The sequence below is a fragment of the Polistes dominula genome, unplaced genomic scaffold, assembly GCF_049000335.1.
Source record: "Polistes dominula isolate Pdom_NZ unplaced genomic scaffold, Pdom_raw_medaka contig_28, whole genome shotgun sequence".
In the NCBI taxonomy this organism is placed as follows: Eukaryota; Metazoa; Arthropoda; class Insecta; order Hymenoptera; family Vespidae; genus Polistes; species Polistes dominula.
In genome coordinates, this window is record NW_028300879.1 from 1,223,583 (window position 1) to 1,237,641 (window position 14,059).

Sequence of the window (14,059 nt, forward strand, 5' to 3'; positions counted from 1 at the left end):
GATTAGTAAAACATCCTGAGCTTTTTTTTACATCGAAAATAATTATTACCTTTTGATCGAGAGATATCTCTTCGTCGAAAGGAATATTATTAACCATGTAAATTATCGATTCTATTCTAATACCATATCGTTGTAACATGCCAGATTATGGTCCTACAATTTAGAAACGACTTCAAGACATTTTCACCCAATTACTCTCAACTGCTTATAACACTAATATAAATGAAATACATTTCATATTACAATACCTATGAAATAATTTCATTTATTTTTCTATCATACATACCATTTTGCAATATAATTCCGATGTTCGTTATAATTCTGTTAAATAATTATTACAAAATAAATTCGCGTTTACCGTTAGCTATCCTAGCTCGTGGACAATCAATGAACTTAGAGTTCATCGAATGTGCACATGTTACACGAGCACATTTAATCGAATGTCCGAGCAGTTAATTGAGCTAATCCATGACACTTCGCACTATTACTATCTTACAATAAAAACGAATTGAAATATGAATAATACTAAAAATGCAATGCATTTCTTTGCAATATATTTCTATTTAATTTATATTGAATTATATCAAACATTTGAAAGACAAAATCGCGATAGTGCGAAGTGTTAAACCTGTTATACTTAAAACTAAGTATCAAATTCATCAAAGATTTTGCGAATTTCATTTCGATTCTATCTCGAACGAGATAGAATCGAAGTAAAAATGAATCTTTCAAATGGTTGCAAATACCTTTGAATCATGATACATATCAAATATTCTAGAATTGTTACAAAATAAATTTACGAGTTAAGCATGATAGAATAAAAAGATAAAATTTTGTGACAATTCTATATAAAAAAACCCGAAGATGGGACTTGCGCTATTAAAGTGCAAGTGTACCATGTGCTTTTCCGGGGTCCTACATACTTAAAATTAAAGTTTCACATTCACTCAGTAAAAAACACATGCATACCCACCCATTCACTCCACGGTTCTCACACACTCCACCAGGGTGCAAAAGCCTACACTAGAGAGCATGCCCCGGGGCACCTCCGTCACCCTAGTTCAACCGCGTTTTCTAAACTTATATTCTAAAAGGTTACGTACCAGTTGCTGTAATCGTCTGCCAAGGCTAGTGATTATTGCAAATAAAACTACTGCAAAAATACAAGTATACACTAGTATATGTGCATACTAGTTATATACCTGTATGTTTCCACAAATAAATGTGGGTGACTCTACTATGCAAAACGATTATTAAAAAAAAAAATTCGTATCGCACGCGTGACTTTACAAGTTATTTTTATTTTAAAAAACTTTTTCAAAAATACGCGGTATTACACGTATCGCGAACGATGTACAATGCACCACCTACCACGCACACACAGGTGCAATGTACACCGTGCAATCACTAGCACAATGACAGCCGCCAAAGGAAAACTTAAAAACTAATAACCCATGCAAACTTTTTCTCACCCATACGTGTAACACCTGGGTAACACGCATACATGAGAACGAAGAATGCATAGGGGGGAGAAAAGGGGGTATTAGTATATTAGTTGCTGAAAATCCTAATCTAAAAAGTTGATTAATACATTTAAATATTCTTAAATAAATCTAAGCGGGCTATGACTCTACAAGTCTTTAAGACTTTCAAAAAAAAAAAGATATTAGATATTAAAAATTGAAAATAATTCAAAAACCTCGGACGACTCCTTTGATTAAGTTGGCTGTTCTCATTAAAGAACTGAGCTTTTTTAGCCACCACTTAATTGCCAGAGTCTATCCGTTCGCGAAAGGGGTTTGTCTTCTTGCTCATTTATTTATAATATCGAAATTAATCGCGATTAAATATACTAATTACGAAGCAATGCATGTAAGAAATTTATTACATGCTTTATTGGTACGAAATCGAGTAAATTAATACTCGATTTCACCACTACTAAAACCCGAATCAAACACGTAATAAAAAATAAAAGTGCATTTAAGTAATTTGCACTGTAAATTAAAATGAATTTAGCCGATAAGACAAGAAGACCTATCCTAAACTAATGAAACATACATACAATGAAATATACAGTTTCATGAGCCATTCCAAAAAAGGAATAATCCTTTTTTGGTATAAACTCATGTGCTCGTCAATAATTTTTCTTGTAAAAATTACAACCAGTAGCTCGTGCCGATTCGGACCTTTCATCCTCGGCATGATTGAGCACCGGAGGGACTTTAAATAAAAACTCATGGTTTAAGAAGTTCTGCGATGGCTCCAAAACACTCCTACTTCGTAGAAAATGGTCCCAGCTGCATCCCTCGTCCACCAGGTCCATCGGATAATTCCTTGATGCACTTCTTCTTGCACTCACTCACTCACTCACTCGCGTGACTCTAATAACGCGGTAAACGATTATAAGTCGCGATACCGAAATTTTTCTTATACGGCGAACAACACTGACTCTAAATACGCGTATGATTTGAATTTATTTTACGCCCGCCCGGTCACTGACTCTACTTCGCGATCAAAATTGTATTTTTTAACATTCGAACAAACACTGACTCTACTTTAAAAACTGCATTGCACGCAGTTTAATGCAAACACACGAAAATATCACTCCCGGTCACTTCACTGACTCTACTTTCGCGAACAGTCTGTACGACTGTTATAAATAAAAAAATAACTTTATACGAACAAATACACTATTGTAATTAACTGCATTGCTCGCAGTTATTCAAAAATAACCTTCGCGATAAAAATTGTATTTTAATTATTCGAACAAATACTGACTCTACTTCGCGATAAAAATTTGATTTTAATTATTCGAACAAACACTGACTCTACTTTTACAACTGTATACCGGACAGTTGAAACATCAAACACTAACACGTCTTACCTGTGAACAGAAAAAGTAAAACAAAACGATTAGAATCATTGTTATTATTTCAAAAATCATATAAAGTTATTAATGAAATGTTTAATAGAAAAGTTAACTTACCTTTTCATCTTTTTAGATGATGCCCGACAGGTATCCCACCTTTAAAGATGACGATGCTGTAGACGGTTCAAACGACGGAGAAACTTCTACGTGTTTCTTATCGCGAACACGGCACTGACTCTACTTCGCGATTCAATTTTACTTTAATTATTCGAACAAACACTGACTCTAATTTTTATTAACTGCATTGCACGCAGTCAAAAAATTTTGGATGACGATGCGCGCGCGTTTCAATCGAATAAAAGAAACTATCGGAATTTCTTTACCCGAACAAAACCGACATTTTTATATACGGCGAACAAACACTGACTCTAATTCGCGATTTTGTTGAACGATGCAAACAAACGATCCCTTCATTGCCAACACGCACGTTTGCAATGGTAATCTGAAACAGAAAAATGAAAAAGAACTATTAATATCATCGTCATAATATAAAAGACACATTAAAATGATCATCAAAATGTTTGATAGAAAATTTATACTTACTTGTAGTCTTCAGTGATGAATGCCCGATGGGTCTCCTACCCTTAAGATGACGTTGACCAGTAGACGGTAACGAAAATAAAAAACTATAATAAAGTTTTTTATTACAAACGCGAACGCGAACACGAACACGACCGAGACGTGTTTAAACCGACCGCACTACACGTCAAAAAAATCGACTGAAAGAATTTACATGATTAAATTTACAACAAAATAAATCGAGTATTATTATGTAAAATATAATATGAAGGGAATATTTAAGGGAAAGTAATGAGAGGAATGTGAATATGATATTAATTAGGAAAATGAAAGAAACCAATTATTATTATAATATTAATGATAAGCGGTCTTTAGCTAGATTTCACTTGCCATGGAATGTGTATCATATAAAAATATGATAAACATTACATGGAAAGTAATATCCATTGCCCGGGTCTAACCACGAGGAGGTAACCGCTTCTGAAGACCCAAGAGGGATGTGCATCCTAAAGATGCTCACATCCGAATATAATTCAAAGGAATGAACCTAACTCTTAGGCCCCACCATAAGAGTACCATCCGAAAAATCGTTAAAATTATTATCGAAAATACCAGAGACAAATTTCAATACTAAAAAATACAAAATGAGATAAACAAGGAGTGTAATCTGAAAAGAAATTCAATAGAATCATCGATGATACTTAAATTTAACACACCCTAGAATAACTTCAACTTATAGAAATACAATCTATATAGATTTATATACATAATTTTCAATCTCCATAAAATAAAGTATAATAATTAATAAGAGTATACAATTAGGAGTTGTTCCAAGGAATCTATAAATAAAGAAAATACATTAAAAATATTTATCAAACACGTTCGACGCTAAAAGAAGAATTATATAAAGATGCAAATTTTCATTTTATTTATAGAAGTAATTAATTTATACTATCCCATATTACCAAGTCCACTTCTTGTTCCTTTATGGTCCTCCTTTGGTCCACCTGTGGTCGTTTCCTTACCATAGTCCAATCTGCAACAGAAAAACAAAGGGATAAAAAAGAGTTAAAAAATAAAAGGGATAGGAAAAAAGGGAGGATGGGTATAACTTTTAAAGCGGAACTTTTCACGATTTTTTTTTTAAGTGGTTTCCCCCCGATTGGACTAGTCCACTGACTCTAAATCTAGGAGAAACCTACACTAAATGTTCAGTCCAACACCGTATACTATTGCGAACTTACGGAAAAGAATCCTTGGGTCCGTCTAACAATTAGCGGAAGATGTTTTCCCTTACAATGAAGCTTCAGTTTCCCATACTAAATGCATATCTATCTATGCATATCAAAAAGCAAAAAAAGAAAAAAAAAGACGGTAGTTCCAGCTTCAAAGTTAAATGAACATGATTCTATCCTTGGGAGTAAGAAGTAGAATCATGGCTCGCGTGGGCAGGGTCGCATACCTGAAGTAAATTCTTTATTTGTAAATGGTACCACCCTTTACGAATAAAAAATTTACCCGCTACCCATTAAACCGCTTCTGAAACAGAAATTTTAATGAATATTAAAACAATTTTATTTGCAATGTTAGTAGTTAAAGCGTTTTATATTACCTAGGGGTCCAGGAACGCAATCAAGTTGAAGACAGTCATCTGATAAACTAAAAAAATAAATTCATATTAAAATTATTTTCTATTCAAAGTATGTTAATAGGTATGTAACGTTTAAGTTAATGTATATGCGTTGAAACAATCTGAAAAATAATTAAAGTATATTAAAATAATGAAATAATTATTAATTAATTGATAGAAGTATCGATTATTATTTAAAAGTACGGAATGTATAGTCGGAGTACCTTCCTCTTCGAAATGCACTAATAGACTGAGCTGTTGTTCTCTAAAACAAAACATTGATTAGAAAGTTGTTTATATGACTTCATATATGTTGATCATGTGTGCAACGGTAATTATAATTCTAATAAAGAAAATTCAATATTATAACGTACAGATTTTATTATTTTATTTATTCTAAAGTAAGTATTTTATTGTTCATGAGCAGTGATGACTTCAAGTGTTAAATTATTCTGTAATATAAGAAGGGTGTATTAGAATAATAAAATAATTGTTAATTAATCGATAGAAGTATCGATTATTATTTAAAAGTACGAAATATACTTTCGGAGTACCTTCCTCTTCGAAGTACACTTATAGACTGAGCCGTTGTTCTCTAGAACAAAACATTAATTAGAAAGTTGTTTATATGACTTGTTTTTATGTTGATCATGTGTGCAACGGTAATTATAATTCTAATAAAGAAAATTCAATATTATAACGTACAGATTTTATTATTTTATTTATTCTAAAGTAAGTATTTTATTGTTCATGAGCAGTGATGACATCGAGTGTTAAATTATGCTGTAATATAAGAAGAGTGTATTAGAATAATAAAATAATTGTTAAATAATCGATAGAAGTATCGATTATTGTTTAAAACTACGGAATATATTTCCGGAGTACCTTTCTCTTCGAAATGCACTAATAGACTGAGCTGTTGTTCTCTAGAACAAAACATTAATTAGAAAGTTGTTTATATGACTTGTTTTTATGTTCAGTATGTGTCCAACGTTAATTATAATTCTAATAAAGAAAATTCAAGATTATAACGTACAGATTTTATTATTTTATTTATTCTAAAGTAAGTATTTTATTGTTCATGCGACGTGATGACTTCAAGTGTTAAATTATTCTGTAATATAAGAAGGGTGTATTAGAATATTAAAATAATTGTTAATTAATCAATAGAAGTATCGATTACTATTTAAAAGTACGGAATATACTTTCGGAGTACCTTCCTCTTCGGAATGCACTAATAGACTGAGCTGTTGTTCTCTAAAACAAAACATTGATTAGAAAGTTGTTTATGATTTTTCTTATGTTGATTATTTTTGCAACAGTAATTAAAATTCTAATAAAGAAAATTCAAGATTATAACGTTCAGATTTGAACATTCTTTTCATTCTAATATAATTAATTTATAGTTCATGCGCAGTGATGACATCGAGTGTTAAATTATGCTGTAATACAAGAAGAGTGTATTAGAATAATAAAATAATTGTTAAATAATCGATAGAAGTATCGATTACTATTTAAAAGTACGGAATATATTTTCGGAGTACCTTCCTCTTCGAAATGCACTAATAGACTGAGCTGTTGTTCTCTAAAACAAAACATTAATTAGAAAGTTGTTTATATGACTTCATATATGTTGATCAGGTGTGCAACGGTAATTATAATTCTAATAAAATTTAAAATTATAACGTTTGAATTTGAACATTCTTTTCATTATAACGTAATTGTTTTATTGTTCATGCGCAGTGAAGACTCTGAGGTTAAAAATTTCCTGTAATATAAGTAGAGTGTATTAGAATATTAAAATAATTGTTAATTAATCGATAGAAGTATCGATTATTATTTAAAAGTACGGAATATATTTTCGGAGTACCTTCCTCTTCGGAATTCACTTGTAGACTGAGCCGTTGTTCTCTAGAACAAAACATTAATTAGAAAGTTGTTTATATGACTTGTTTTTATGTTAAGTATGTGTCCAACGTTAATTATAATTCTAATAAAGAAAATTCAAGATTATAACGTCTGAATTTTAACATCCTTTTCATTCTAACGTAATTATTTTATTGTTCATGCGCAGTAATGAGATTCCAAGTGTTAAATTATTGGTAATGTAAGTAGAGTGTATAAGAATATTAAAATAATTGTTAATTAATCGATAAAAGTATCAATTATTTTTTAAAAGAGCGAAATATATTCTCGAAGTACCTTCGTCTTCGAAATACACTTAAAGACTGAGCCGTTGTTCTCTGCAAAAAAATTATCTTTGGAAAGGTATGATATTTCCTTTCAATTGCAAACTTGTTTGAAATCGACATATTGTGAGATAGAAGAAACCTGCACTAAAAAATAAAATATTCATTATAACAAAAATAATTTTATCCTGAAATTAAATAAAATAAATATTACAATAAAAGATTTCTTGTTTTATCGGTGTAATGCCTGTAACATTACAAAAGCTATTAAAAAACATTATAAGGTAACTAGTTTCTGTAGATGAAATGGTTAGAAGGAGCCAAGGAAAGGAATAAAAATATGTTCATTGGAAAATTACAGAAGCTAATTACAATTATAATGTTTATGGTAAGCGGTCTTTGGCTGGATTTTATTTGCCATGAAATGTAAAACATATCAAAATATGTTAAACATTACATGGAAAGTAAAATACCATTGCCCAGGTCTAACCACGAGGAGGTAACCGCTTCTGAAGACCCAAGAGGGATGTGCATCCTAAAGATGCTCACATCCGAATATAATTCAAAGGAATATACCTAGCTCTTAGGCCCCACCATAAGAGTACCATTCAAAAAATCGTTAAAATAATTTTTTTGAAAATACCAGAGAAAAATTTCAATATTAAAAAATACAAAATGAAAGACAAGGAGTGTAATCTGAAAAGAAATTCAATAAAATCATCGATGATACTTAAAACTAACACACCCTAGAATAACTTCAACTTATAGAAATACAATCTATACACATTTATATACATAATTTTCAATCTCCATAAAATAAAGTATAATATTTAAAAAGAGTATACAATTATAAGTTGTACCATGGAATCTATAAATAAAGAAAAATACATTAAAAGTAATTATCAAACACGTTCGATGCTAAAAAGAGAATTCTATACAGATGCAAATTTTTATTTTATATATACAAATAATTATTTTATACTATTCTACATTACCAAGTCCACTTCATGTTCCTTTATAGTCCGTCTTTATGATCCTCTTTTCGTCCACTTGTGGTCGTTTCCTTACCATAGTTCAATCTGCAACAGAAAACAAAGGGATAAAAAAGAGTTAAAACATAAAAGGGATAGGACAAAAGGAGGATAGGTATAACTTTTAAAGCGGAACTTTTCACGATTTTTTTTTTAAAGTGGTTTCCCCCCGATTGGACTAGTCCACTGACTCTAAATCTAGGAGAAACCTACACTAAATGTTCAGTCCAACACCGTATACTATTGCGAACTTACGGAAAAGAATCCTTGGGTCCGTCTAACAATTAGCGGAAGATGTTTTCCCTTACAATGAAGCTTCAGTTTCCCATACTAAATGCATATCTATCTATGCATATCAAAAAGCCAAAAAAGAAAATAAAAGACGGTAGTTCCAGCTTCAAAGTTAAATGAACATGATTCTATCCTTGGGAGTAAGAAGTAGAATCATGGCTCGCGTGGGCAGGGTCGCATACCTGAAGTAAATTCTTTATTTGTAAATGGTACCACCCTTTACGAACAAAAAATTTACCCGCTACCCATTAAACCACTTCTGAAACAGAAATTTTTAATGAATATTAATACAATTTTATTTGCAATGTAAGTAATTGGAGTATATTATATAACCTTCCAATCTAGGAACGCAATCAAGTTGAAGACAGTCATCTGATAAACTAAAAAATAAATTCATATTAAAATTATTTTCTATTCAAAGTAAGTTAATGTGTATGTAACGATTAAACCTATGTATATGCGTTGAAATAATCTGAAAAATAATTAAAGTGTATTAGAATAATAAAATAATAGTTAAATATTCGATAGAAGTATCGATTATTGTTTAAAAGTACGGAATGTATAGTCGGAGTACCTTCCTCTTCGAAGTACACTTATAGACTGAGCCGTTGTTCTCAAGAACAAAACATTAATTAGAAAGTTGTTTATATGACTTGTTTTTATGTTGATCATGTGTGCAACGGTAATTATAATTCTAATAAAGAAAATTCAATATTATAACGTACAGATTTTATTATTTTATTTATTCTAAAGTAAGTATTTTATTGTTCATGAGCAGTGATGACTTCAAGTGTTAAATTATTCTGTAATATAAGAAGGGTGTATTAGAATAATAAAATAATTGTTAATTAATCGATAGAAGTATCGATTATTGTTTAAAAGTACGAAATATATTTTCGGAGTACCTTCCTCTTCGAAATGCACTAATAGACTGAGCTGTTGTTCTCTAAAACAAAACATTGATTAGAAAGTTGTTTATGATTTTTCTTATGTTGATTATTTCTGCAACGGTAATTAAAATTCTAATAAAGAAAATTCAATATTATAACGTACAGATTTTATTATTTTATTTATTCTAAAGTAAGTATTTGATTGTTCATGAGCAGTGATGACATCGAGTGTTAAATTATGCTGTAATATAAGAAGAGTGTATTAGAATAATAAAATAATTGTTAAATAATCGATAGAAGTATCGATTATTGTTTAAAACTACGGAATATATTTCCGGAGTACCTTCCTCTTCGAAATGCACTAATAGACTGAGCTGTTGTTCTCTAAAACAAAACATTAATTAGAAAGTTGTTTATATGACTTCATATATGTTGATCATGTGTGCAACGGTAATTATAATTCTAATAAAATTTAAAATTATAACGTTTGAATTTAAACATTCTTTTCATTATAACGTAATTATTTTATTGTTCATGCGCAGTGAAGACTCTGAGGTTAAAAATTTCCTGTAATATAAGTAGAGTGTATTAGAATATTAAAATAATTGTTAATTAATCGATAGAAGTATCGATTATTATTTAAAAGTACGAAATATACTTTCGGAGTACCTTCCTCTTCGGAATTCACTTGTAGACTGAGCCGTTGTTCTCTAGAACATAACATTAATTAGAAAGTTGTTTATATGACTTGTTTTTATGTTAAGTATGTGTCCAACGTTAATTATAATTCTAATAAAGAAAATTCAAGATTATAACGTACAGATTTTATTATTTTATTTATTCTAAAGTAAGTATTTTATTGTTCATGAGCAGTGATGACTTCAAGTGTTAAATTATTCTGTAATATAAGAAGGGTGTATAAGAATATTAAAATAATTGTTAATTAATCGATAGAAGTATCGATTATTGTTTAAAAGTACGAAATATATTTTCGGAGTACCTTCCTCTTCGAAATGCACTAATAGACTGACCCATTGTTCTCTAAAACAAAACATTGATTAGAAAGTTGTTTATGATTTTTCTTATGTTGATTATTTTTGCAACGGTAATTAAAATTCTAATAAAGAAAATTCAAGATTATAACGTTTGAATTTTAACATCCTTTTCATTCTAACGTAATTATTTTATTGCTCATGCGCAGTGATGACTCTGAGGTTAAAAATTTCCTGTAATATGAGTAGAGTGTATTAGAATATTAAAATAATTGTTAATTAATCGATAGAAGTATCGATTATTGTTTAAAAGTACGAAATATATTTTCGGAGTACCTTCCTCTTCGAAATTTACTTATGGACTGACCCATTGTTCTCTAAAACAAAACATTGATTAGAAAGTTGTTTATGATTTTTCTTATGTTGATTATTTTTGCAACGGTAATTAAAATTCTAATAAAGAAAATTCAAGATTATAACGTTTGAATTTTAACATCCTTTTCATTCTAACGTAATTATTTTATTGTTCATGCGCAGTGATGACTCTGAGGTTAAAAATTTCCTGTAATATGAGTAAAGTGTATTAGAATATTAAAATAATTGTTAATTAATCGATAGAAGTATCGATTATTGTTTAAAAGTACGAAATATATTTTCGGAGTACCTTCCTCTTCGAAATTTACTTATGGACTGACCCATTGTTCTCTAAAACAAAACATTGATTAGAAAGTTGTTTATGATTTTTCTTATGTTTATTATTTTTGCAACGGTAATTAAAATTCTAATAAAGAAAATTCAAGATTATAACGTTTGAATTTTAACATCCTTTTCATTCTAACGTAATTATTTTATTGTTCATGCGCAGTGATGACTCTGAGGTTAAAAATTTCCTGTAATATGAGTAGAGTGTATTAGAATATTAAAATAATTGTTAATTAATCGATAGAAGTATCGATTATTGTTTAAAAGTACGAAATATATTTTCGGAGTACCTTCCTCTTCGAAATTTACTTATGGACTGACCCATTGTTCTCTAAAACAAAACTTTGATTAGAAAGTTGTTTATGATTTTTCTTATGTTGATTATTTCTGCAACGGTAATTAAAATTCTAATAAAGATAATTCAAGATTATAACGTTTGAATTTTAACATCCTTTTCATTCTAACGTAATTATTTTATTGTTCATGTGCAGTGATAACTCTGAGGTTAAAAATTTCTTGTAATATAAGTAAAGTGTATTAGAAAATATTGAATTTAGCGCGTCAGTAATTAATCGATAATGTGCAGATCATTCCCGCGAAATTTTTATTTATCGATATAATTTATGGTGGCATGCCTGAGAGAAAGATATCAATTGTTTTTTGCATGTCTATATAGACGTACGATTCTCTTTTGTAGGGTTGTGTTCTTCTGTACGATGCGACAAAGTTTTCACAGTGTTTAAAACATTATCTTTATTTTTATTCATTATTGTTAGAATATTTTTTATAATTAAATTATATTATGTGGATTTTAACGTGGTTGGGGTAGGAGAAAAACGAGTTACGTACGTGTTGTGGTTAAGCTTGTGTGCGTGATGAATCTTCTGATTGGTCATTTCAAGTCCGAAGTAACAAATCCGCTAACTAGCCAATGAAACGACAGCAATCTTTCAGCAACGTACCGCGTAGGGGAAGTGACCACCATTTTGAATTTGTCATCTTTAGTAGTTGCAGCAGAATTGGTCGTCCGTTGATATCAGGTAATTAAAGGATTTTTTTTAACGTTTAAACCTTTAAATTATATATTAAACGATAACTAAAAGCAAGATTTTTATACATGAGTGTTTTCAAAACTGAAAAATACAAATTTCGAAAGATATCCGTGAAAATATAATCGTCGACATTTTTCGGTTTCCCGCCATATCTTATCAAGGCCAACTTATAATATTTCGTCTAATTTTTATCTTTTTCTCATGGTATCAATACTTTTTATCATCTCTAATGATGCTCAAATTAATTATTTTTCATAATTATGTCTTCAAAAATCGTATATCGTATTAAATTTGATTTCTGTCACATATACATACATATAGGCATATATACATAAGTATAGGTATATCGTATACGTACACTCATATATATGATTTTCTTTATATTGTATTAATGTAATTTTATTTCTTACTTATTTTAGTTTTCCGAGCGTTGGGAGAATCCAATACGAATACATATACTCAATTTAAGAATCGTGCTTCATTTTACTTCAGGATAATGACTAAATTATCGAGGTATGTCTATCTCTTTATTTTAAAGCAAAAAGAAGTGTAACAGAAAGAGAAAGCGAGAAAGAAAGAAAACGAATGCAAACATTCGTCTTCCAGGTAGTCAAATGTATTCATAAATTTCTAGGAAATTCTCGAGATGAAAATAAAAAAGAAACAGTTAAAAACAAAAGAAAACAACAGAGTACCGAGCACTGAGCATCGAATACCCGAGTACTCCCGAACACCCGAGTACCCCCGAGCACCCGAGTACCCCCGAGCACCGAGTACCCCCGAGCACCGAGAGTTCGGCACTACCAAGGTTAAACGTAGTAATGTATCTCTTTCCCTTTTCGTCTTTCGACACGTTAAGATCGTCAAAAGTAACTACACACACACAGTAAATTATTGAATAATTTTATTTCTAACCTTATCGTGTACATTTTAATACTTTAAAAAGATTTGCATTAGATTGAATGGTATAAAAAACGATGTACTTTTTAGGTTACACTTTATTGAATTATATTTAACATTGATTCTTTATGATATAGTATCTTATAACGTGTGTTCTGCCTTCAGAAATGATTTACAGGAAATATTGTAATATAATCTTTAGTATGTTTCAGCTTTTCAGACTTTTTATTTCATTTTATTTTATACGTCGTCATCCTAAGGGTAGGATACCCATCCTGCAGTCATCAATCAAGACTAAAAGTAAGTATGTTTTACTATCAAACATTTCTATGATAATTTCAATAGGTTTTTATTACGACAATGACATTAATTGTTCTTTTTCTTATTCTGTTTCAGAACATTGCAATCGTGCGTGTAGGCAATGGAATACTCGTGTGTTGCATCGTGTTAAAATAAAATATAAAAAAGTCGACAAGTAGATTCAGTGTTGATCGTCGCATGTTAAAGTTTCGTTTGCTCGGTTAAGAAACTCGCAAGTTTCTTTTATTCGGTTTAAAAGTGTGCTCATCGTCATCCTAAGGGTAGGAGACCCATCGTGCATTCATCAACGAAGAAAAAACGTAAGTCAATTTTTATATTAAACATTTTTTCAATAATTATAGTAATTTTTACATAACAACGATTTATATAATCTATTTTTTATTTGTGTTTCAGATCATCCTTGGAATAGTGTTCACATTTCATTCATTAAATTCATTGAGAAATTCGTTTAACACTAGATTCTTTCACTATTATTTTGTTCACTATTTTTTAAAAATTTACAAACATTGTTTAAATGAAAAAGTAGGTAGAGGAGATGAATTAATATTTACGCATATTTTATTACACATTAAAAATTAACATATATTTAAAAAAACAATATTTCTGTTTATAT